A 25,246-nucleotide genomic window follows, 5' to 3' on the forward strand; every position below is an offset into this window, starting at 1 on the left:
AATGCAATGGCAGGAAATACAGGAATGGGAACAGCATGTCAGAGAGAGAGAGAGAGAGAGAGAGAGAGAGAGAGAGAGAGAGAGAGAGAGAGAGAGAGAGAGAGAGAGGACAAAATGAATGTTAGAGAAAGAGGGAAGGAGCACTTAACCCCTGGTTAGTGGGGGCAGGTCCCTGTGGTAGTGGGGGAAGAAGGTCCCTGCACACGCGCATGCACGCATGCAGGAACACACACACACACAACGTATATGCACAAAATCATTTTCACGCACACTGTGCATCTAGATGTGGACACTTCTGTGGTTTCAATTCTTGAGGGGGACGTCTGTACCAGAGAAGATCTCTCACCCTAAAAACCTGTCAGTCTCCCCCTCTCTCAGACATTTACACAAGGGACTCAGTTTTCCAAAAAATGATGGTGAAGAAACAAACAAATAATTGTAAAACACCTAGGTCTACAAAACTGCTGGTTATCAAAATTGACAACCATTTTCAGACCTGTGTGTGAATGTACACGTGTAGTTGCATGAGATGTTAAAACAATTCACAATGAAACTGGAGAGAGAGAGAGAGAGAGAGAGAGAGAGAGAGAGAGAGAGAGAGCAAAGGAAATACAGATGGAAGAGACACAGAAATACAGTCAGTGAAAAAAGAGAGACAGAAAAAATTAACCAGACAGAAAGAAAATGAAAATCTGACAGATACACACAGAGTAGAGAGAGAGAGAGAGAGAGAGAGAGAGAGAGAGAGAGAGAGAGAGAGCATCAATTATTTAGTGAAGGTAACGTGAAGCTTCCTTGGATCAGGCAAACTGCTGGCTCTTCCCCAGAGAAAAGAGAATGAATTAGGGTGAATTTATTAGCGGCTGTGTGTGTGTGTGTGTGTGTGTGTGTGTGTGTGTGTGTGTGTGTGTGTGTGTGTGTGTGTGTGTGTGTGTGTGTGTGTGTGTGTGTGTGTGTGTGTCAATACAGTCCAGGCATCTTCGTTTTCTGCTGTTGGATGTGTAGCTAAAACGCACGCAGATACATGAATGCGCACAAACACACACTCTCTTACACACACACACACAAACAGATCTTGAGAATCCCAAGCCTGTTTCCAGGTTCATTAATAAAACAGCAGCTCTTTATATGTGCTCTTCCCCTCGCTGTCTTCCCTTTCATCCTCTGTTTGTTCACACACACAGTGGGATTTTAGTGTGTGTGTGTGTGTGTGTGTGTGTGTGTGTGTGTGTGTGTGTGTGTGTGTGTGTGTGTGTGTGTGTGTGTGTGTGTGTATAAACTCCGACTGGGATTAGGGGATGGCCCAACTGTTTGTTCATCAGTCAGACAATAGCCGACCCCACTGTGGTACATATAAAAATCTGATCCCTCTTTCATCACGGGTAAAGGAGAAACCACTCCATTCAAGCTTTTCTGGGCTTTTCTAGGTAAATTCTTCCTGTTGATTCAGAAATATGCTATATATTTTTTTACCTCTACTGTTTTTATCTGTTAGGATATATTTTGAGGATTATTGAAAAAGCAATATAACAGAAACCATTTGACGAATTTTATCCAACAGTCACACATATAAAGAGAAGGTCCAATACATTTTTGAGAACCGATGGGAAATATTAACTATCAATTGACATTTTTAGCTTTTTGAGGATTTGTCCAAGATGCTGTTTAGTCTATATATTTCAAGTTTGTAAATTATTTATTTGGTCAATATTTTCTCTTTATTATTATATTTAGATCCTACATGAAAATCTGTGCTGTAAAATAATATTTTCCCAACAAAGACATAAGGGATGCTCAGGTCCTGCATCGGCAAGTATGTGGATCTATGTACAGAACCAATATCACGTCTTTAAGGATTTTAGTTTCACCGATATAAAACTGCAATTTTCTTGTTTCCTTAAATCACGTCTTCTTTGCACAACAGCAGTTGAAACTATCACGCAAAAGAGCACGAAGAATACACTATACGGCAAAAGGAAAAAACGCATTCGAATGACGCAATTAATTCGACAAAGGCAGTCCCGAAGCAAGAAAGATAACTGACAAACTTGTCGTGTTGTTGTGTATTTGTGTTCTTTTTTCAGTTATGACTGTCAAACTAAACAATGAAATAAGTTCTATAGAATTCATTCTCTGTATGTATCTGTTTTTCAGTGGGTTTAATCTGAGCCAGGTCATACAACAATGATAGCAATCATCACTTCCATACAGGGACAGTAGTAAACAGCTGTTAGATTACTTTACATAATTAAATGCACTTGTATCAGGTCAGTACTTGGTATCGGCCGATACGCAAAGTCCAGGTATCCCATCAGTATCGGGAAGGGAAAAATGGTACTGGAACATCTCTAGTGTTGGTTCAGTACAAAGTGCTGCTTTGGATTCACTTCAACCACCTTCAGTTCCACCTGTATTTCTGTCTCTGTGCATCTCTCCTCCTTTCTATGTCTCTCCCTCACACACAAAAATACACTTTTTACATAAACATCTGAGCAGCTCTGCTCTGGAGAGGAATCATTCTGGTTTAAAGTGATGGAAAATATGAGTCAGAGCATCACCTTCCTGGGTCTCCTCCTCCTCTGTCTCCCTCTGCCTGACTCTCAGTCTTTCTGTCTCACCTTTCTTCCTTTTTCTCCAACACAACTCCACTCTTGCATCACACCTCTATCTCTCTGTTACATCATCTGGATGTCTCACATCCTGGCAGTCTTTATATTTTACTATCCTTCTCTTTTTTTCCAGACGACTCAGAAGCAAATTCCTCAATTCTGCCTTTTTGTCAATTCACTGTATGAGTCATTACACTTCCATGACTTGTGTAAATGCCCCTGATTTGCTGAGGCAGTGAGTTTAAAGACTGCACTTTAACAATAAGCACCGCTGTATAAAATCTACTAAAATCTACTCACTCACTGAGAAGTCAAGGTGATTTTATTGATGAGCTGAACAAATGATGTGGGATGAGGTGCCTCAAACAACCAATCTTGATTGATTGTAGAAACCTCACATGTGCATTGAGATTACAACTCTGTCATTTGAACAAAATAATCAATCTATTCATTTAGAATATAGGACATATATTCTAAATGAATTAAATTATGAATGAATAATTAATGAATTAATTAAATTAAACTCACAGGTGCAGCAGCACATGGCTCATACTACAACAGTGGACTGATACTTCTGAATCACGTGAAATCATGATACCCCACATTTGCACAATTCATGCCATGCAGCTAGCCGGACACACCCTCAGGCACTGGAAGCAATTGACCAATTACAACAGAGTGGGCCAGCTGACCAATCAGAGCAGATTGAGTTTTATCTGGGCGGGACTTAAAGAGAGAAGAGCTACAACTAAGTGTTTCAGACAGAGGCTGAAAAGAGGAGCTGCAGCAATAGCCAGAATGAGGAAAGTTATGTTGAACATCAATATCAATGAACATTAGAGCCTTTATACCTTTTCAAGTAACCAAATCAGAACTATGAGCCTGAATATGAGCAGAGTATGTCTCCTTTAGTAACAAAAAATAAATAATTGAGAAGACAGTTCACACATCTACAGTGTTGTTGTATAATCCAACATGATAAAAATCATTTGCACTTCTGATGTTTCTAGATGCATTAAGGATAGTTTCCTGCATGTCAGAGGATATTTCTCTAGAGAGACAGATGAAGTTCAACTGAAATAGATACAGTGTTCAGTCATTTGAGTTGGTAACAAAATTACTTTCTTATACAGAATTGAAATTCAAAATTGCATCTGTTCTCGATTTCTCATTTCCACCGCCCATCTCAGTTCTTTTCCTCTTCCTTAAGCTCATTCTTGCTTGTTGCCTCAGATCTTTCTTTCTTTCTCATCATCATCTCTGCTGTCTCTACAAACCAAATGTCTTTCTCTCCACTGTCTGTTTATTCCCTCTGTCTCTGTGTTTTGTTGGTATAACTGCATTTGGAGCATCAGCTGAATACCAAATATAAAACTGTATGTGATGTATGTAAGCCTCATGTAGGATTGTGTACGTTTGTGTGTCTGTGTGTGTGCTTTTTGTGTTAGTGTGAATTAGTGATTGTCTTAAGTCTGTGAATACATATGGCTGACTCAGTGATTCTGTCTCCAACACAGCAGCTGCATCTTATCTGCACCGCTCTGAGTGTGTGTGTGTGTGTGTGTGTGTGTGTGTGTGTGTGTGTGTGTGTGTGTGTGGTATCTGGAATAGAAATCTTAACAGTTTTCCACATTAGAGAAGAGGAAACGTCAGAATGCTATTGTAAGAGATCCACTTCCTGTCTGATAAGCAAAAATCTTCCTCTCCTCCTCTCACTCTCACTCTCAGACACACACACACACACACACACACACACACACACACACACACACACACACACACACACACACACACACACACACACACACACACACACACACAGAAATCCTGACAAGCAAAATTTCCTTTCTATTTCTTCTGCTCTCTCCATCTTTTCGCCTTCGCTCTTCATCAGTCTCTGTTTCTTTCTCTAATAAGCGGAGGTTTGCTGCTGAGGGCAGACGGGGCCGTGCAGATGAAAGAGGAGAGAAGACAAGCACTCAGAGAGGAAGACAGAAAGAAAGAGAACAGCGAGTATATGACTGCAAGAGCAAGATTGCAAAACAGACAAGCAAGATCTTTTTTGTCTGCCGAATGTCCATATTGTGAATAAAAACTGACAACTGCAGCTGTAGAAATCAAACTACATTATGTGTTTGTTAAATCATTTGGGCCAAGAACTGAAACGGGACAAAGAAGTGACTGTTTAAAAAGCTTTAGAGCAGCTATGAGGATCATTTCAGTGTTTAATTATTAGTTTCAATGCCTCATCTTAGTTTCAATTAAAGCAGCAGGGACATTTGGTTCCAATGTAATGAGTTGAAATGTGCAACACGGGACAGCAACAAAGTAGGACCAGGTCACCAATGCCATGTGGGGAAGCCCTCATCACACAGTACGTTCAGATACAGACTAGTGAGGAAGGAAAAAGCAAAATTTTACAGTTGAGTTGAAAAAATGCAACAATTGTAGATTATTCCAAACAAGACATGAGAGGTCAATCATCTGTTCCATGACTATGATTATGAATGAATGAGAAAGAACTGAGTATAATAGAGTTATCTAATAAGTTTCCACAATAATCAAAACAAAAAAACTTGAGGGGAACTACTTTTAAAAGAATAGTTTGATAAAATAATGGATAGAGACAAACAATCCTACACATATCCAGCTCTAATAGTAGAAAGTATTGATAGCAGTAGTCTGATAATCGGCACCAAATTGTACAAACTCATAGATCTTTACAACATCAATATATCAGATTTGTTTACGTCAGGATGCAAACAGTATTTCCGTAGAAATTATTCTGCAGACAAACAACAAAAAAGGGTGCAATCAAAACAGCCTTGGTGGAGCAAATAAACAATAAAACAAATGTAGACGTTGATAGAAATATTGCCTATTATAGATAATCAATGTGAATGGTCTGTTTGTTTCAGACTCTACAAAAACTCTACACACTGCAACTGTTATTCATGTTGGCTGCAGTTTGTGTCTGTGTTGCACTTTGCTTAGCAGGTTTAAACTGACCCAAGTGCATCATCCGTCATTTATTCTTATCCTCTTCTCCCTTCACTTATTTTTCCTCCCTTCTTCTGCTTCCTCCTTTATTCTTCTCCCTTACTACTTTCTCTTTGCTCTCCTTTTCCTCTCCACTCAGATCTCCCTTCCTCTTCTCTTCCATCCTCCTTCGTCTTCTCTCTTCTGTCTCCCTCTTCACCATTACCCTGTCTGCTCTTCCTGTCCCATTGTCTTAGTCCCTTCACTTGTTTTACACATGCTTTCCTCACTTCCTCACCTAAAACTTCATTTCCATTCCCATTGACTCTTCTACTTGACCTCTGTTGACCCTTAGTGTTAATCATCATGGTAAGTGTGTGAAATATGTCTCCCCCTGTGGGACTAGTGGTGTGTGTCTGTAGTAACACAAATTAACTCAACATGACTCACTCCAACCTTCTTCTGTGTTTCTGGAGTAAAGACCATGGCCTGTGGTTTAATGGTGTTAAACCAGTAAAATTGGCTGCTAACACCCCCCTCACTGTTTTCACTGTGGAAAGTAAAATGTGCTTTAAGAGTTCAACATTACTGTAATGTGTTGTGTTGTGTTCATAATGCTGTTTAACCTTTAAATATTCAGCTTTTATTGAAACAAATTTAATGAACTCAGCCTGTACTCAATCTAAAAGTAAAATACAAGACTTAACGCACCAACTCAAGAAGATACTAGTACATTAGTGCAATGTGTTATGATATTTTCATAATACTCATCACTGATCGACTTGGGGCATCTTTACCCTAAAATTATAGTATTATCTGGTTTCTGACAATTTTGGATCTTCACTTAACTAATGTATATATCGGCTTATGTGTTATCTATGATATTTTACCAATAACATATTGTTATCCAAGCAAGATTCTCTCTCTGGAGTCATTTTGTGTGTGTGTGTGTGTATGTGTGTGTGTGTGTGTGTGTGTGTGTGTGTGTGTGTGTGTGTGTGTGTGTGTGTGTGTGAGTAGGGGTGGGGGCTGCATGTATATGCCTCTGGGTCACAGTAGGCCCATCTGTTGTAAACCAAACTGAATCAAACACACAGCTAGAAAAACCCACCCTTAAACCTGACCTTTCCATACTCCTTCTGTCTCACACACACAGGACACAGTCATACCCATGCTTAGTCTTACTAAAGGCAAAAGGGCTACAGTCTACAACATTTAAGTTGTTGTACAAGGACAATAAATGTGCAAATATAAGTAAAGTGGAGGCAGCAGGTTGTCCACATCAAAACATGTTGAGTCATGTACAGTATAACCTATGTCACTACCCACCTTGTTTATTATTCCTACTAAACAGCTAAAACACCAGTCACTGTCACCAACCACATTCCCAGACAGGCCCAATCCATGGTGCTGAGTCTGTGTGGACCCATTGACAAACTGCAGATTATTTAGAAACAGCTAAATATATGGAACAAGGCAGGTTTTCTTCTAGAAGCGTATTACAACCCAATCTGCAACTACACAGTATGTTTCCACAGAGCCACACCAGGCTATTTGGCCACGAGTATAAATAAAAATAACACTACTACTAATAATAGTACATGCAGACATTTCTTAAATAAATCTGAACAAAGTAAAACATTTGAACTTAGTTTTAACCAAAATTCTCTGCTCTCCAAGAGCACTAGCTAAACAGGTTGGATATCATTAACACTTGATGGAAAACTTAAAGAGTGTTGCCCAGTTTCTGGCTTCTTTTCTTATGTTTGACTCACGGAGCTACTGCCATTCACTGGAGTTAGAGCTTTGTTTTTAATCAGTGGCTGTCAACATTTCCTGGTTTCCCTGTCAGTAAGCTGACAACCAGCTTGCGATTAACCTTGGATATGGATATGTAATTTATTTTGCTTACTTGTGACCATAATTTAAAACCAGAATTTACTATCATGCCTCCTTTGTAAATCGTGTTTCAATTGTGATACATTGGAATGAACAGTTTTCGTTTCTTGCTCCTATGTGAATGTGCTTTTATTAAGTCACTTTCGACAAAATCATTAAAATGTATGTCACTGCTGAGAAAATAATTGGACTTTGATTTTAAATGAATGTTTCTTTAAAATTAGGTTTAGCATAAATGTACCAACCCCTCCTGACACCAAACATCCTCGTGAAACTGCCAGAGTGGAGCATGTATACACTGCACTATATGATCTACTTCAGCTGACATGTCGTCTTGGCTCTTAAACAGCATTTTATTTTGACACTGCCTTGGGACAAACCATAGAAGCTGCACCACAAGCTCACTGGACTGCAGCCTTTGTGAGACAAAAAAATGAAGATGAGAAATGTAGGTTTTATAGCTGCCAGAGAGCAGCGATAAATGTGGAGCTCTACAAAGACACTGCGCCATGTTCAATGCAATGCTGCATAAAGACATGTGAATGGGGGATGTGGTTTAATGAGGACGTATTTAAGATTATGATATAATACTGCTTTTGGTATTTCTTTTACAATAAGCTCTAACATTCTGGCCATATCAAAGAGAAAAAACTTTTTAGCCTCACTGTATTGACTTTCTTTTCATACAGCAGCAGAAGTAAACCTTTCCTACTTCCTGTAAAGTTCAAACAAACCTCTTAGAGTAAAGTGAGAGGGATTTAGAGTAGAGAGGAGCAGTGGAAGTAAGAAAAGACATTAGGTATGGATGCTGTTTTCTCTCTGTGTTTGTGTTCTATATCCTGAGATGGGAGAAAAGTTATGAATATGCATAAAGCAAAGCGCCACACGCAGGTGACATGCTTGACTTGTGTTACCGCTGCGAACAACTGCACCAGACAAATGTTTCCTCCATCTCTTCTTCCCTCGTGAACAAGAGAGTGAAGGGAGAGTAATCTCATGGGAACACGCCTTTTTTCACTCGGTGGATAAAAACCAACACACTAATGATGCAGGCAAAGAGGCACAAAGCTGTGGAAGCTCATACACAAGAAGAAGAAGACGACACAAATATATACTTCCCAACTGCACACACACACACACAAAAGCTTGTCTGCCCTCCTTTCCAACTCATTTAAAGTTTGTTGTTATCTCGCTGAGGGGCTGGATATGCAGAGTACATATAGTCCAACATTAAAGTAATTCAGTCTCAAACTGAATTTTAATATGTCACTCTCATTATCTCTGACAGCTCAGGTCAGATCTTGACACATGAACAAGTTGTTCCTCAAGTTAAAAGTCAGAAACCTCAGGCTTTAATCTGTCTTGTAGTAATATTTTGGACACAGATAACTCATTGTGACTTTTGACCACATATCACATTAACACCAAAAATGACGATAGCCAAGATCATGAGACGACCAAAGCATCTGCTAATAAAGATGATGATGAGACATTTGACCTTAAACCCATTGTTCAGCTCTTCAGTGAGACAAGAGGAAATGTCTGATTCTGATTTCAGCAGAATGTGAGATGAGAGAACAGAAGAAGAGATACGGAGCAGACTGGGCGTCTCTCCAGAGAAAACCCAAGAATTCCTTTAACAAAAAAGAAGATCCCCGGAGAACAGAGAAAAATAAGTTTATTTTGAATATATGCTAAAACGGGAACATTTTAATCTTGATTGAGCAACATATTCTGCAAAAAGATGAGACATATACGGTGAAGTCATCGAATAGGAGAGAACTCAAAACATATCCAGGGTCTGAGGGAGATCAGTGTGTGTGGAGGGGGGTGTGGGGTGGTGGCTGCTCGGTGTTAGGAGGCTGATTGAAGTTACCATAGGAGGTAGACACCGCTGATAACGCATGGATGACACCAGCATGTGCAATTAAAAAACTAAAACTGATGTGATTAATTTTAGACAGCCTACATTCTTAATGAACATTATCAGCTGAACCGTTGCCAACATACTTTAAAACACATTACAATGAATCCATATGTTTTCAGATATAATCCCTTACATAGTGAAATGTTGACCATTTTCAGTGTCTCTTCCAATGATGAAAAAAATGTAAACATACTACATATACTGCTAATGTAAAATGTTTATAGAACCACAGTACAGAGGAATGAAGTGTCTTTATTGTCAGACTTTGGCTGTTGAAAATGTTTCAAATTTTTGTGGCACGTTATGATTGGAGGAGTAAAAGAAGAGGCCAGGATTCACAATGAGAAAAAACAGAGTTAAGAGAAAAGGTGGAGGAGTACAGAGGGGATTTGGGGAGAGGTGTACAGTGGAAGGGGTGAGGAAAGACGAGGGAGGTGAGCGGGGTCAGACAGTGGGAGGAAGTTAATATCTTTATTTCCTGGTGAGGTGGGACCTTGCATTTACCCCTGAGGTCAGTGGTCATGGACAGGGTCACTTGGGGTGCTCTGAGGGGCAGGGGTATCTCAATACAGACGGAGAGGGAGAATATCTATACAACAAAAAAGAAGTGGAGGGAACAAGAACGAGAGATGGAGTAATGGGAGGAAGAGGGAGAGAAAGAAGAAGGGAGACCTAGTTTCAGTCAGGAGGGGAATGTGCAGAGGTGGAAAGGTTGAGAGCGGTTGAGGAGGTGAGGGTACTCGAGGGAGAGAGGGCACACACACACACACACACACACACACACGATATCTGTACACATGAAATAACTGTAAATCCACACTATGACTGCAGAGAGGGTCTTGTCTTTGCTTAAACACTGTAAACATGTGTCTGCATTTATCTGCACACTGTATTCCTGTGTTTTCTGTGCGTAAGTCGATTGTTTATGTGGGGATGTGTGTTCCCTTGTCTCCAGAGGCTCCGCCAACGCAGCTGGCAGATAAATACAAACGGATTCAATGTATGAGTCTTCCTCTGGAGTATTGTTAGCAGTTATCCTCTTGAACCGCTTGACTTGCTGCCTTTTATTGATGTAAATCGCGTTTGTCAAATAATGAACGATAACTATACAGTCTCCACCAGTCTCTGTGGCTTACTGGCTTTTATTCCAGCATGTAACTGCATTACCAGCAATCACATGAATTAACACTGACAAACGTGGTGAGATAAAACAGACACTGAATGTCTGTTATTGTTTCACACCCGTTCTGTTGTTGCATTTAAACACTCAGAGTGACACCTCTTTTATTAACACGTTTAAACTATTTATTAAACAATGTAAAATACATCAAACATTTTATGAGCTTATAATTTGTCATTTTTGTTTCTGTCATTTAGAATAATTGTTTGATGCCTAAGTGTTGTTTTATGACAGCAAAAAAGATGCAAAACATGTCTTTTTAGCGCTACATGTCATCTCTGAAATACAAATACAGAGCCAGGGCTGTGTTTTAAGACCAGAACACACAGAACGTGGAGCTCGCAGACTGTGAGGCTGTAGTAGCAGAGTTTGACCAAAATTGTATGAATTAAAATCACTAAACCATTTTTACTGTGACAAGTCTTGAGAGAGTCTGGCACTAACCTTTGAACTTTCACAAGAGATTGAAGATAGTAGTAACACAGCAGCCTCTGTAGTTTCATCTCTTACATTCAAACTGATTTCTGATTCATATCACTTCAACTAAAGCACAATACATGATGTTATCACTCTAAGGATTAGTCATTTAATCAAGTCTGACTTCTTTTTAAAAATGACATTTCCAACTTTTAGCTGCCATTTTCCATTCCTTATATGGGATTTTACAAGGTTAGGTTTTAGGTGGAGTTTCCCTTTAAATTGTATTAAGTTGTAATATCATGTGTAATCTGTGTAATATACAATATATGTAATATTAGAGAGTAAATCTGTCTTTTAAACCTGTCTTAAGCCTGTGATGTCTGCATGTCTATATCTGTGTGGATCTATCGTTGGTGCATTTAATGTTAGAATGCATAATTTGCCATTAAAATGCTATATGGTCATGAAGTGTGCAGAGTTGATAGTTTCTAATTCAGTATCTGTTTCTGTTCCCAGGATTTCCGATATTTGTACGTCAGCTACTGAATGCGACACACTACAAAAAATAATATTCACAGCCTCAGTTCAGAATTCTGACCATCTATTGCTGTCTGGTTTGAGTTATTCCTTTCTTGATACAGCCAGTTAAAAATATCCCTTTACCTCTTTAACGCTGGCTAAGGTCAAGAAAAAAAACACCCAACAATAGCATCGTGTCAATATAAACAAACTCTTCATTAATTTTGGGAACAGCTGAAGGAACGTGGCCTGTGTGTGTGCAAGAAGTCATGATCCATGAAAGCAGCGGCCAACGTGGCTGAGTGACAATGTCAATCTTTAACGTTCGGTTTCTCTAACAGCAGTTGTTGACTGTATTTGTAATTTTTGGCTGTGATGAAATCTTCTGAAAAGTTCCATCATCACTTAAACAAGTTTATTATTGAAGTATCTTCTGGAGTGTGTTGCTTAGCTGTCAGGAGATACCAGGGAGCCATCAAGCTTCATTATGTCCCTTTACAAATACATATGGTTCCATCACAGATGCTTTCTCAAAAATGTCTTTCAGTCTGTGGTACCTATATGTTTGCACTCAGGGTTAAAAAAAAAATCCTCAATAATTTTTGTATTAATTTATGGTTGCCCCCCCTCTGACTGTTTGAACGAGGCCAGGGCTCAGCCCCTAACGTTACACAAACACACACATACACACATACTCAGAGCGGACAGCTGAGCAGAGAAGCTGCAGTACACAGTGAACCAAGTAAACTCAAGGTTACATCTTACTTGTTGATCTAAAAACCAGTTATATACATGTAAAAAAAAAGATTCCTGCTCGAAAAAAACAGTATTTAGTTAATTTAAAATATAAATCAATTTTAATCCTCCTGAATTGTTTGCTTAAATGAATGAATCAAAATCAGATTAAATTGTATGTTGCATCCGTAGTGTTGGGCAATAAAAACTATTTTTTAATCAGTATCAGTATAACGAAGGTTTAATATATGTATAAATAAATTGCGTATGGATTGTGAAAGCACGGTGAGGAGGTATAGCTACCTCAGGTTTTTGAAATCTTTTGTTGTTCGTCAAGTGTTTGTCATTTTGTGTACAACCTTCACTCAGGAGCAAAAAATCAGTTACAAACTTTTTAGACATTTTTAAGAAACTTTTAAGAAATGACAATGTGACATCTATTGTGATAATCTTCAATAATGACATATATATATTCTTTGTCCAGCCCTTAAGATTTCCTTCAAAGAATTACACACTCCCCAACCACCATTACCCAGAACTACGCCTGAAAAACTTGGGCAATACCACGTTATTGTACAACTGACTGACTCAGCAGATTATCAGGATGGTTTCAGCATGTTGAACTGTATTTAGGTCCAACTGTAGAGTTTTAGTTTGACTCAGCAGGCTATTAATATGACTTTGGTTTAAGTTTCCTTTACACCTGTATTTTGGTCTTGATCTGGAGTTATTCTTGTTCCTGGTCTCACTACTGGACATCTGTATGACTGAATGTGATTCACTCAGCTATAAATATGAATGGCCTTTCTGCTCGGCCAGCCGCGCGGATTAGCAACTCTTCCTGCCTTTCCACTGGACTCAAAACACACTGCAGCACAGGCTCTCTCTCACTCTGACACACACACAGACATACACACACATGCACACACACAAACAAACTTGCCAGTGCTACCTCACTACCCTTTTTACAGAGCATAACAAAACACACACATCTCTACTTCAAATTTTGGTTTAAAACACAAGACGACATATACATTAAGCTTTGAATATCTTTTTTACCAAAATATTATTTTCCTGAATATTTCAATCATATCTTATCATAGAACTTTGACCCTGTAACAACAAATGGTTGTATATGGTGAGGACACTGACAGATTTGATCTTTGGTGTTGCATTTGAACAACCTTGTATCTTTAGTGGCTGTACACTGATTCCATGTCTATGGCTTGTCTACAGTTTGGTGCAATTTGTTTACATGCACTGTAGTAACTTGGTTACTGAAATCCATGTTTACATACAACAAGTAAGTAACCAATTTCTCGGATTTAGCTGTACAGTGATAGAAGATGTTACTTCCTGACCAGGCAGCAATTTTCTGTCCGAACCAAGCCCAAGAGAAAACTGAGCGATCCTGAATGAAAGTCCACAGACATTCTGTTTTTGTGTCCGAACCTGACTGGAACCGGATTACAGGCCCCTGCAGCATAAAAAAATCAATAGCCTAGCCAACATGACCAAACACGACACATAGCTAAATATTATTTCAAAACTTTTGTTGGAATCTAGCCCAACCTGTTGGGTTCCGATGGGCTTGAGTCGGGTATCCACACTCTAGGGCAGACTCTTTTACACAGCTCCACGTCTATATACAACAAATACTTTATAGGCTACTTTATGTTAGTTTCTATTTTAGTGGGATGTAAGTCAGAATTGTTCTAAATAAAACGACAGATTGCTCCCTACAATGATCTCTCAATGACCTCAGCCACTTTAACCATCAACATTATTGAATATTATCTTTAACAGCACACTTCTAAACTGACCATTGCAAATTACATTCAGGCCTTGAAGCCCATTCGGCCTATTTATATATTTTCCACTGCTTGACACTAGTACTTATATGTTAATACATGTAAGTGATGTGTGATCTGGTTTCAATGAAAATACTAAGACTGGTATATGACACTCTGCGAAGAAGAAAAGCCACAAGTGACCACCAGTGCCTTGGATTACCATGTACACAAACACACACACACACACACACACACACACACACACACACACACACACACACACACACACACTAATGTGCAAGCATACACCACTTTGGTCTCTGGTGAGTGAGAGACATTTAAAAGGGAGTCTGATTAAATTAAGCCAGTTATGTCTTCTTATCACTGGATTGAATGTATCAATATATTTGTACTCACTGGTGTTATTAATAGCACCCAAGAGGCAACTAGACACTGTAGCGTTGGGTGACAAACAAATCCTTAGGATATTAATAGAAGGAGATGGAAAAACGTCACAAGCAGAGAGAGCTAAGTAGAGAGGAAAATCCTGACTCTAACACAGGGTCAAGAACAAGACGGAGATGGAAAACAGTGGGGAGAGCCATTGGGAAACAATATTTCTACCCCTGTTTGTTTGTTCATTTCTTTGTTAGCAGGAATATGCAAAAACTACAGGACAAATTTCCAGGAAACCTGGTGGCAAGATAGGACATGGGCCAAGAAAGGATCCATAAAATTTGGGGGTGGACCTGGAAAAAGGGGCATTTATATCCTATTTTTTTTAGAGAATAAAGCAATGAAGTCTGATGCTGACCTGGCAAAGTTTTGTTACATAAAAAGGTGTTAATGCTTGTGTTGGACAGCCTAACAGTGTAACACTCTGCTTAAAGTTCACTCCACTTGCAAACATTTGAACGGAAAATGTCGTAATACCCCAAAAAACTGTGATAACCACAGTTACAAGGAGACCTAGATCCGTAAACCACCATGCAATATTTCTCAAAAGTTAAGGAATGTTCTGCAGTTAGAGTTTTAGGTTGATTTGAGTCCGGCCCTTGTTGGATGTGGGAAAGGTTTTCTCACAGAGAGGTGATAAATCATAGAAGAGCCTGTGATTATCCGTTTCAAACAGACAAACAGATCAAACTAGGGCAAAGTGCACAAAGATACAAACACAGAAGCGTAGCATACACCTTTGAATGTGAAGGGTTGAACAATTTGCTGCACTCTCGTCTTTCCCCCTTTATGTTTTCCATCTAATGGTTGGTGGTCTGTTAGAGTACCAACAGAAAAAGCGAGGCAAGGGTGGCAGTGTCATGATAGTATCAACTGTGAAGCAGAGAACGAACAGTCCCACCTCTCCTCTCTCTCCCTTTCTCTCTCCCTTCATTCTCTTTCTCTCTCCATCCCATTACTTCAGGCTATCCCGTAACCCTGTGCACTCCAAGCCTGCATTAGCTACATCTAGCTTACCTAGGTTAATGCTGAGGAGGCAAACGTCAGCTCTCTTGAAAGTGCTTGGTCACAATTGAGCCAACAAGCACCACCCTGTGTCATGGCTCCCTCTAAACAATTAAGTGCGAATGATGAGGATATTGACATGCAAACCAGTTCTTAATTATCTTTCAGGAGAAGTGCAGCAGAACATCAAGAGAAGTGCACATCTAGTAACATCATCATCTGGGACATTAACACATGGATGCACTCGGCTATTTCTTCCTGCCATGATGTTGACAGTTTGGTAATGAAGTAGAGAGTCACGAAAATATTCACAGGAGCCGAAGCTGCAACCAAACACGACAATGACCCACTTGGAACCTCTTTGTAATGTATATTATGGTTAATTCAAAAACATTTCTATTGCAACAAATTAACAGAGATCCTATAAATGTCTGAAAACACTGGTTTTGATAAAAGAAAAATGTGTGCAGGGCAGTTGGCATGAGACTTTTTTGCTCATTTTCTTCCTATATTAGTGCCCCCTGCATAAAGTTATCATTTAGCTGCAATTTTATCCAAAGCGATTTACAATAAGTGCATTTAACCATGAGGGTACAAAGGTCATATTGGTCAACCTGCCTCACCTCGCCTATCAGGGATTCATACATTATATTGCTCTAGAAAAACATGGTAATAAATTTGTATCTCTAAATATTGTTTAACATTAGGGGGAAAATAAAATACAATTTAAAAAACTTGATTGGAAATCGTCCATACGGTTACATGACTGGATTTGACCCCTGCTTTGTTGCATAGTTTTTATATTGCAAGGATTTACATAGCTGCAACTTCTGCTGGGCAGGGCTCTGCTTTTCTTAAAGAACAGAATGTAATTTTCTGGATATTTCCCCAAAAAATGTATGCTGAAAGTGAGCAAAACAGGGACAAAGAAAAAGCTAAGTAAATATCTTTAATAAATATATTAGAAGAGAAATAATATTTAAGAAATATGTTGCTTCTAATACTTGATATTCAAACTCTAAAATAATATCACAGATAATTGAATTGAGGTGCCATGTAAATCAGATTAATCACTACCTACTGAAGCACCCGTAATGTACATCTCAGACTGATTTATAACAACGTTATAACACATGTGAAGACCATAGAATGCAAATTGATTAAATTTAACTCTTCTAGTATTCTTGATTGGTTATTCGGTGGATTCCGTTGTGGTAACTTTTAATAACGTGACTAAAATACATAAGGTAAGAGTGCAAAACACTCTGTACATTTGCTAAAGGGACAGTTTCAATGAATCCCAACCTCATTGGTGACGATTATAAAAATATGATCAAAAATCTGTGCTATTGTTTTTACCAAAAAGATGATCATGAGACAGAAGGAAGGATCTTTTCTACGAGCAACACCAGGCAATGTCCCATCTATCTTTAGTAATTCCATGAATACAGTGCTGAGGGGCAAAACATGCTGTCCTCCTGCTAATGAAGCTTTCAGCCCTGCACCACAACCACACAATGACAGCTGGCAGGGGAGGGGCAGGAACTACACGCCATGAAATAAGAGGGGGTAAAAATTGATTAGCAATTTTCATTTGCGCTAAGCTAAACAAAAGAAGGCTGCTGCCCTACTCTGCATATCATCATGGGGTAGGAGAGGAGGAGGAGGAGGAGAGGAGGAGGAGGAGGAGGAGGGTGGTTGGTGTTGATGGTGTTGGGGTGAGATGGGAAGTGATCTTTTAGAGCTCAAGGCATCTATTGTTTAGTTTGAGATGATGATGTGAGGGGGCAAAGGGGGGATTCGGGACCAGGAGACAAGGGGACCGGGATGAGGAAGACAGTAACAAGAGGTGAGGCAGACAGGAAGAATAGTGAGGACAGAAGAACAGGAAAGAATGGAAAGGAAAGAGGAGGAAGGGGAGGGACGAGGAGGGAGGTGGGGGAGGAGGTAGTGGGGTTAAAGAGAGTGAAAGAGAGGGGTGGGAGAATTGGAGCATGGAGAGACAGAGTGATGGGAGACATGAAGGATAGGGGATGAGAGAGGGAAGGAAAAGGGTGAGGAAAATAAAACAGGGGTCGAAAAATTTTATTTGGCGGGAGAACATAAACAGTATATTGTCCCAGATATAAGTTGCACATGCATTTACATCGGTGGTATTGGGTTGGGGGCTGCTGGTGATGAAAAGGGAAACGGTAATGTGATGGTGGAAGTCTGGAAGGACAGAGGGAATAGAGGGGGAAAGGAGGGAGTGGAGGCAGTGTCCAAGAGTTCATGACCAATTCCGAAAATTAAAGCTGAACCAGGACGGAGCCACAACTGCTGGGAAACAAAAGCAAAGTGGCAAGGGAACAAAAAACCACCCCCTTCACTTTTAAGATATTAAAGCCACTGAATACAGAGGCTCTGACAAAAGAGAAATTTGCCAACACTATGGAAAAAAAACTGCAGGACGTGTGCAGTACTGAGGCCAAGCCATGTTGTTGTATGGGCAGTTTTCTTGAAGGGTTTTTTGGCATGACCAGGACACATGATGGCTTATAAACAGTGACACTAATGCACCTCTGCGTCTATGTACGTGTGTGTGTGTGTGTGTGTGTGCGTGTGGGCGTGTGTGTGGGTGTGTGTGTCTGCAAACACACACACACAAGCAGTAATAAATGCAAAAAGGGCAAGAAAAATAGCAGCTGGTAACTGAGTGAGGGGGAGAAAAAAATCAACAACTTTTAACCAAAACACTGTACACAACTCTAAATTTAATTTTCTGCAAGATTAAGCACAATAATGACTAGCTTTATAAAAACCCATAACTAATGGCTTCCAATGAGCCAATCTATAGGCATTGATCTGCTCAGTATCTCATTGACTTGCAGTGCAGGGCCTATAAATGAAGGAGGGAAGAGGCAGAGGGAGAAAGACAAAAAGAGGATGGAGGAGCACTGTATGGAAAGTGGTGAGAGAGAGGGAGAGGTGCTTCGAAAAAATAAGGGTGAGGATGAAAAGAGAAGGACGAGAGGGTTGATGAGACAAGAGAATGACATGTCTCTGTTCAGAGAATACATTGTAAGTGAGTTAATTTTTATATTTAACATATGTAACGAAACATAAATGTCATGTCCAAATTGCGTGGGTATGCTTCAAATGTTACAAAGGTGCTTGTGGTACCGACTCTGACACACCCCCATCCAACATCGACATTCGACTCTACATGAATGGCCGTATGTGGAATAGAAGAGTAAGATTTGACCATCTCTCTGCAGCTTTAGGAGCCTCAGTCTACAGATCCTCCTTTATACAACTGCTTGTCTCATTTTTCCTCATTATAAAAGCTGATGTATAAACAGCCTTTACATCGTCTATATAAAAAACTCATGCACTATCAAATGCTCACATCAGGTGTAAAGAGGAGTAGTAAACAAACACAATACTGCACGAGTCATTACCTCCACCAAGGAGGTTATATTTTCTGCTTGATTTGTTTGATTGTAAGCAAGATAACACAAAACCTACTACACAGATTACCACGAAACTTGGGCAAGGATGCAATATTGGTCAAGGAAGAACTTATTAAATTTTGGTGTGGATCCAGATCAGGGGGCAGATTTTTATTTTTTATTTAAAATTGTGAGATAAAACATTTTTCAATATTTTCCATATAATTTATGGATCTTGATGGAAAAAAACAGGCACATTTAGGGAACTGATATCTATAAGTGTTTGATATTTGGTGAAGCCTGATTGAATTTACGGGGACTGTTGGGGATTTGTGCAGGTATGCGCTCTCTAAGTGCCACATTAGTTTATATCACTATTTTTAAAGATTATTAAGACTATCAACAATATAGTGGTTGCACTAATCCTGTAATAACAGCACTATGTTTTATCAAATCAAGAGCAACAAAGCTACATTTAAAACAATAAGTCACAATAAAAATCATCATGATATTTTTTAAAGGTTATTAGGGCAATTAGCTATCTAGTGGTATTCTACATTGCTAATCCTACACTTGACAGCTTTTTAGAGGCTCACTGATGAAGAACTAAAGGTGGTGGCATGTGACGAGGAGGAGGAGGAGGAGGAGGAGGATGGAGTGAAATTAAACAATCCTCTGCTGAAAATGCACAGAAGCTTAAATCCGGAGAGGGCTGCTTGCGTTAATCCCCATGGATTAAGCTTCTAAATACTCCTATTCAAGCCAATTAATTCATGCATATATCTGTCTCCAGCTCTTTTCATGTCATTTAAGATGATGGAGGGCGACTTCCTGGGAAATCAGGAGGAGGCTGGATATGTATCTCCATTAATGCACACGGGGCTCTCTCCTCAGGACCATGTGGCTACGTACATCCTGATGTAGCACACACACAGAGACTACAATGCTGATATATACATTAAGGTTTTAATGGGTAAATGACAGGGGGAGGGTGTGGAATGAGAGGGGCCTCCAAAAGTTGACTGACTTATTCTGACAGCTGAATACTAATCACGAGATCAACCTCTGGCTAAATCTACAGGATCTCACTGGGGCTTCTGGCTGGGAGAAGCATAAAAAGGATTAGCAGTAAATACAGAAGGCTTAGAGAGAACAGAGACACCAGTGGACAGACTCAACTACTTGAAACAAAAGGTTGAGGAGGAGGAGGAAGAATCCAAGGAGGAGGAAGTGGACAGTAGACAACTACATTGACCCGAAAATATGTATGTGAATGGCAGGAACGGAAGGAAGTATGGACAGATGGAAGAAAGGAAGGAAGAAAGTAGCGAGCAAGGAGGGAAGGATGAAAGGAAGGAGGGAGACAGAAGAAAGAAAGAAAGAAAGAAAGAAAGAAAGAAAGGAAGAAAGAATGGAAGGAAGGAAGGAAGGTATGTTTACATGGTCTGGTGTGATGATATTTCATTTCCTGTTTGCTGTGGAGCCACTAATCATATGTTTTCCCTAATGACATCATCAGGGCCAGAAGTGGACCGTCGTCTGTAGTGCTTGAGAAGCCTCAAGTCTCTGGTTACCAGTGTGTGTGTGTGTGTACAAGCATGCTGGCAGGCAGCGACCGGTGCACAGAGTATTAATAGGAACTCACATCACCCAGAAAGGCTTCCAGTTAAATAGAAACTCACATCAGGCCAGAGTCTGTGATCAGATTACAACCTGCAGACGACATCTAAGGCTTGGGGGTAATGATATACAGTAATCTGATTACCCAAACAGTAGCTAAAGTTACCTCAGACGACAGTACACTTAGATGGCCAAACAGGTATAAACGTGAGAATAATCAAGAAGTGCCATTGGCAGATGTTACTGCAGGTGGAACTGCTGTGAGTTTGTTGACATCTTCTCAAACCTGCGCCACTTGCTGCTTCAGAATCAGCATCACGGAGCATCCAGTGTCGACTTGACACGGCCTGTGTGATCCACGATTTAGCCACTGGTCTAATCAATAGCTGTACATAGGGTCCATGACACCTCTATAGTACTGACCCAAGAATTCCATGATAGTCAACATGTAAATGACTCATTAAACTTGAGTCACTATGGAAAGCTACAACATAAAGAATGGAAACAACTTCACATCAGAAGTTTACGAGCACAGGGCTCATTATACCTGCCGGTCTTGGTCAGTGGACAGTGTCTCCTCTGCCAATGCTAATGTCAATAGCAGGTAGTGCAGAAGAACTGATCACAATTAATAAAACAAATAATTAAGGTTCAATCATCCCTCTGGGGAAATTCAAGTTCTGCACTATACCCATATTCAGGAGCAGTTGGAAGTGAACATGTTGCAGTCAACCAGTGACAACACCTGAGGTCAGTGTGTAACATGTCTCAGAGAAAACCAATGTAAACACAACAGAAAATACAAACGCTTCAAAGTGTCAATACTGAACCTCAGAATGCAAAATACAAATTTGCACATTCTGATGAAAAAGAAAACTAAATAGTGTTAATTGTTATATAAGTAACTCATTTAAAATGTTAAGATCCTGTTATTTAACAGAATTTTGATGAGGGCAAAACTCGTGCTTTCAAATTTCCTCAGAAGTCCTTTTGTCGACATTAATAATAATAATAGCAGATTTGATTGCAATGTTATATTTTCAAATTTAAAGAAAAGGTAAAAACAAAGACTGGGTTTTGATTATTAACAAAAAGGATAAATACCTGCCACAAGCATGTAAACTAATTTACCAATTACATATTTATTATCAGAGTATTGCACCTTGTTACTGTGTTGGTGGTTTAACTTGAAAGCTGTGATGTTGAGAGCACTGCTGATCTTACCTGATATTCTTCTAGGTAACAGCTATAAGGTGTGTTCCGTCCTCAGATACTGTAATAAGATAAAATTAAAAAAAATCATCAACACTGGGAAACACTTCTATCACATTTATATTAGATCAAGTCAAAACAATGGGATACACGTGGCAGGACACAGTACAACACTGACCAGCAGCTTTTCAAGACTTTTTACGATATTAATCCTGACATGAATGTCAAACATGCACCTTCTCAGTCTTTGCATCTCTCTTACTCACAGTCGCAGGCTCTGTCTTTCCTTATCTGCCAATTCTCTCTCTCTCTCTTTTAACATCCAGTCTGACTTTCTTTCACTCTGATCTGAAATCAGTCCCTGCGATTGGTCGACCCAGCTCGTGCACTAACCAGTGACACGCTTTAATTATTGAGCGGCTGACCTCAATTGGCTGGCTGGGGCTGCCTAAAAAACACACACAACACACAGAAACACACACACACACACACACACTACTACTTACAGGCTCACCCTGGGGACAGTTTCTGAAGTCTAAATATATACTGTGAACAACATCAACTCTGCCTGTTACTCATCTCACTTCATTGATGCTACGAGCAAATTAGTTATGATAAGAAGCCCCGTCCAAGTATACTGTATATCTTTACCAGGTACTGTTTACACATCATACCATATAATAATATGCCTACAAAATAATTCAATCTCAAATATATTGAAAGATGTGTCATTAACAAAACATTTCTTTGTGGAATCAATTTAAGGCTACCTATTTTTACAGGGCAAGGCAACCTTAAATTGCAGGTACCTGTGAAGACTATGGTAAATGTAACTGATGAAAGCTTGCAAAGCATTTTCAATTCCTGAAGTTCCCTTTTTAGTTTGTTTTCTTGTAGTTTGCCAGAGAAAAAGTTTGAATATTAATAATATTGTTTCAGTGGTACTCTAATGTAAGTTGTAAGGAGCTGTTTCATATTTCTAGAGAGACAAGAGTGACAAGACACGTACTGTGCTGTTGCTCCGCTGCTTAGGAAAATGTATACAACTTAGACTTAAAGTTTAGTGTTTCAAATTTATGTTTCAAGACATGAAGTACAACAAAATGAGTAAATAGTGAAATTAAATTAAAGGTTTCTGTAGAAATACAAATATGAGAAGAAAATTCTGAAGATTTAGCATTAAATCCTAAAAACATACTTTTCACCATATTGCATATTATACTGCTTGCAGTATATAGTATCAAATAACACAGAAAGAAAAAGTGGTATTACATTAACAATTAATGCCGACAGACAGCAGCTTAAGAGCTATAAAAAGTAATATCACTGTTTATCACAGTTCATTTTAACAGTAATATACTATATATATAGTTTTACAAGGGTTTCCTTTAAAGGTACAAGGAGTTAAAATAATCTACGTTTATAATTTACGACACCACACTGATTGGAAACATGAATACTTGGATACTGCGTCTTTCATAACTGGCACAACAAGAAAGAGCAATGATATACATCCTCTTGTATGCCATCTATGCACTTGGCATACCATCATTTAATATCTAAATATACCACAGAGAGTATGATCTATGTCACACTTGTCTCCATACAAATGATCAAACACAGAAGATGATACCGGATATCAGATATTCACGTTACTTCATAAGACATGATGCAACCAGGGCATTTTTAGATCAGGGTGTGACGGAATCCCCACCTGGATTGTTCAGTGCTTTTCCACTAGTTGCACTTCACAGATAAAGGGAGAGGAGAGGGGGATTTTACCTGCCTGCCAACCCTATGACGTCTCCACTGTTCTGGCCCTCGACGTAATACAAGGGCAAGTTTCTTAAGTGAGGACATTCATCTCAAGAACACTTTTGGACACAGAGTGACATGTTGACTCTCATTATACTTTGATGAGTGTAACCCAACTGGGCTCTGTGGCATGCTGTGTGGCTTGTGGCCTATGATTAGTTACAAATAGTTCAATGGGTCACACCGCTTGGCTCTGATTCCCAGACCTCGCAGGGCTTGAACTCCCAACTCTCAAACCACAAGCCTACTTCACGTACAGTAGGTGAATTCAAATAAGTTTGGAAAGAGGCCAGATTTTTTTACTGGGTTGGATAATCAGGTAACAATCAGGCATCAGTTATTTGTTGAAGTTTTACTGTATATAATCTTCCTCCAATACTCAAAATAATAACAGTTTAGTTTGGGGCCCAAGGTCACATTTTAATGTTGACTCACCATGGACTTTTTCTGCATAGTTACAGGTGGTTGCAGTGTCACTGAAAATGATATATATATATAAGTATCAATTTATTTTACTATATTACAAATTGCTGTTGCACCTTTGATGATGAAAACGTAATACTGTATATTTACATGCTAACATGAGCAAATAGACATGCACACATATGAGTGCAGTCAAACAGCGCTCTCAACATGGAGCTTCATGCATGCGTGCCTGTGTCTATTAAGTTTGGCAGAGTTTCTTTGGTCCATACGGCATTTTGTATTTGCCATAATCCCCTGTCAGCAACACTTAGGCAGGCAGACAATAGCGGAGAAGATCGGCAGCCAAACCCCCTTCACTGTGAACTTGGCAGGTCAGCGTGCGAAGCAGCAGGTTACACACACGCACATGCACACACACAAACAAACAGTACTGTACATGTACAGCCATGCATCGCAAACGCACACACACCCACACAAAGAAAAACACACGCATGTCCCGCTGAGATTCACGTTACTCACACCGTCTCCCGGCTCTCTTCAAAGAGTTGTGGTGCAGTTCTCAAGGACACGGCTGTCTGACATCCCCTCTCTTCCTCTCTCTCTCTCTCCTCTCACTCTGGCATACTCTCTCTGCCTCTCTCACACTCTCTCATTTGCTTCCCGGTTGCTGGACGCTGCCACAACAGATGCAAGTGTGTCGCCTGCCTTTCTCCTCTCCTCTTTATCCCTTCCTTTTCCCTCTCTCCCCTTCTCCTCTCCTCTCGGTCTGCAGCTGAGAGGCAGAGCTCATTCTCTCTAAGCCATGTAGCGTGGCTTCTCTCTTTTTTTCCAAGTGTCGGGTAGTGTGAGAACGAGGAGGCAAGAGAAAGAAGAAGACGGGAGGGAGAAGGAGGAGAGGACAGTAGTGCTGGACGAACTGACCAAACTGATGTGCCACTTCAGGACACCAGAGCGCTGCAGACAGTCAGCCACAGAGAGTCGTACTGCAGAAAAGACAAACAGATTTACTGCACAGTAGCAGCAGCAGAAGCATACAACCATACAATGTACATTTAGAGAAGAGAAGAGAAGAGACAAGAGAAGAGAAGAGGAGCAACAAGAGGGGAGGGTGGAAAAGAGGAAGTTAAACTATTCCCAAAAGCCTTGCTGTCTTTCCTGAAAAACGGTCCCTCCAGGCAGATCCAGAAAGAGGCAACACAAACAAACACAGAGCAGAAACA

General features: G+C 39.8%; 1 protein-coding gene across 3 annotated transcripts in view; it reads right to left on the bottom strand.

The window, feature by feature from the left end:
* Positions 1 to 25,044, bottom strand: part of esrrga (estrogen-related receptor gamma a) — a 146,817-nt gene extending 121,773 nt beyond the window's left edge. The window contains exons 1-2 of one of the 3 annotated variants that reach the window (XM_035152857.2): positions 24,546 to 25,044; positions 21,798 to 21,846 (exon numbers count right to left, since the gene is read on the bottom strand). The gene's annotated coding sequence lies outside the window, so the exon portion shown is untranslated. Of the gene's footprint in view, positions 1 to 21,797; positions 21,847 to 22,021; positions 22,525 to 24,545 lie in introns of those variants that run through there. The other 2 variants (XM_047339470.1, XM_035152874.2) reach the window with 2 other exon arrangements.
* Positions 25,045 to 25,246: the final 202 nt, after the last annotated feature.

The sequence above is a fragment of the Hippoglossus stenolepis genome, chromosome 1 (assembly GCF_022539355.2).
Source record: "Hippoglossus stenolepis isolate QCI-W04-F060 chromosome 1, HSTE1.2, whole genome shotgun sequence".
In the NCBI taxonomy this organism is placed as follows: Eukaryota; Metazoa; Chordata; class Actinopteri; order Pleuronectiformes; family Pleuronectidae; genus Hippoglossus; species Hippoglossus stenolepis.